Genomic DNA, 2,431 nt, shown 5'->3' on the forward strand with positions numbered 1-2,431 from the left:
TTTGTTTCATTTGTTGTTTTTTTACGTAAAACAAGGAAGGAGAATTATACGGCCTACCATTCTAACTTGCAAGTTCCAACTGTACTGCGTAAAAAGTTGCTCTTGAACAAAATTTTAAATGTTGATTTTAACTTTTTTATTATTTTCTAAAAGATTTATAACTACCACATCATTAAATAGGTGTTGAAATTATATTTTAGGCTAAAATGACTATGATGCTAACAAGACAAAATTGAATGATTATGATGGTTAATTACCAATACTTGAGTGATCATCTAATATTACTTTCCCATGATAAATATTTGACCTTGTTCTGGGATTGAGTTAGGTGTTGATGTCATTTCTTTACATCATATGAGAGCATTTCTACATGTTATATTGTTCACACTCTAGTTAGTGATCCAGGCATGTGGATTATTAGAATGGTTTAGTGAAACACCCCAAACTTTGACCCTTTCTGGAGTTTTGGACATTCTAGACAAGGTAGGATTAATGGTATTAGTAGTAAGGTACAGTTTGGTGTCCCTCTTCTCATATGATGGACAATGAGTTTTGGTTGCATTCTGCCCAAGGTACGAGTCAACATCTTACTTGTCGTATGATAGGGTAAGAGTGGTAACTTGCCAAGTCGCATGATGCCTAATGCTTAGCCTAGTTGAATCTATCCAAAGTACGGGTTAGGGGTACTTCTCATACCTTGGGTACAAGTTAGCCCTAGGTGGTCGTATGATGGTCAGTATGGGGGACCAAGGTGAGGTCTAGGGTACGAGACAGGGTACTACTCGTACCCTAGGGTACGATTTAGGTGGGGAGGTCGTACCCTCCTACATGCTAGTTTTTACTTTTTAAGTTGGGGGTATTCCGTATATTTCCCACCCCAAAACCTTAAGCCCCACATTATATAACATGTTGTGGCCTCTCATAACACTCATTGGAAAATCAAAACACTCCAAATACCCTCTCTAAACACTCTCTTGAAGATTAAGGCTAGGGTTTCTACAAGTATTCTTCAAAAGGCTCAAGAGTCAAGTTTCCTTTCGTGAATCTTCTTGTATAAGGCATGTTACTCCTTCCTCATTGTTAATTCTAATTATAGGCATGTTTTATGAATTGTTCTCATGGCATAAATTGTGATAACATTTAGGTTTTGAATTATACTTTGGGGTTTTTGGTTATAATGGTTGGTTATGGTTTTCTATGTCTTTTACTTATGGTTTTCATATTATAATGGTGGTTTGAACATGTGGTTGCATGAAAATGGTTAATTGGTGCTTGGTTTTGGATTTGGAAACTGTATGCCCCCAATGTGTTTGATAAAAAGCTTATGAGAATGCTTTTGATACATAGTTGAACTTTAAATGAAATTATTGCATGGTATAACTAGGTAATGAAATGTCACGACCCGAGCCGGGGCCCTGGCTATAACGAGCGTCCTGAATCATGAAGACCCGAGCGCTCTTCTATATCTGGTAATCATGCACAATATTCATATAATATAAGAAAATTTGCAGAAAATAACACACGACAGAACCATGGTCAATCTCATAAACTTGAACAGTTTGAAAAGGGAATTCTAAATATTCTAAACATGTGACAACCGTCTGCGAAATCTCTAACATTAAAATATCCATTATAAATCTGAAACAAAACTGGGACAAGGCCCCCAGTCAGACCATAAACCAAATAAATGACAATATTATGTTAACCCTACCTTCTGAACTAGAGGAGGCTCACCAACTGCAATTCTCAGACACACTGATCTACTGCTTAGCGGGACCCCAGGACTATGCCTCAGATCCTAAAATATAGGGGGTCAATATAATTATACTGGTACTTTGAGCAATCCAAAATAATATACTTTTATACAACATAAGTGAGAGCAATTTATAAAACACTTTACGGAAGATATATGAAACATACGGGCAAACATAAAAGACTTTGAACATTTACTAAAATCTATGACTCACTCTTTATCTTTACTTCTGAGCTAGGTGGTATACCTTACAACTCTACAATCCCACGAGCTATATGGAATCTGCCCTTAACTCGACAGCCAAGCCCCCAACCCAAGTTTACCGCAAGGGTTGGAGTCTCTATCTCTAATACGCAAAGGGCACTAGGCTAGCGTACGGTCCCTCTTGGGGGACATAATAAACCTGTATCGATAAAATATGATTTTGGGCTAGGATTTATCTAAACTCAAGCCTTCTTCGATCAACCACCTAACTCTCTTTAAGCCATTTTTAACTCTTTAAGGTATGTATTCTCTGAAATCAAACTCTGAAAATCTTACTCTATTATGGCATTCATCTGATTGGTATCGTCATACCAAGACTTGTAAGTCGTATGTCTAGGCCATATAATATCATTTTGCAGTCTCTTACTTCAAAACATAAAGTTTGGACCACTAAATCATTCAAATAGTTCAAGG

The sequence above is a fragment of the Capsicum annuum genome, chromosome 2 (genome assembly GCF_002878395.1).
Source record: "Capsicum annuum cultivar UCD-10X-F1 chromosome 2, UCD10Xv1.1, whole genome shotgun sequence".
Classification (NCBI taxonomy): domain Eukaryota; kingdom Viridiplantae; phylum Streptophyta; class Magnoliopsida; order Solanales; family Solanaceae; genus Capsicum; species Capsicum annuum.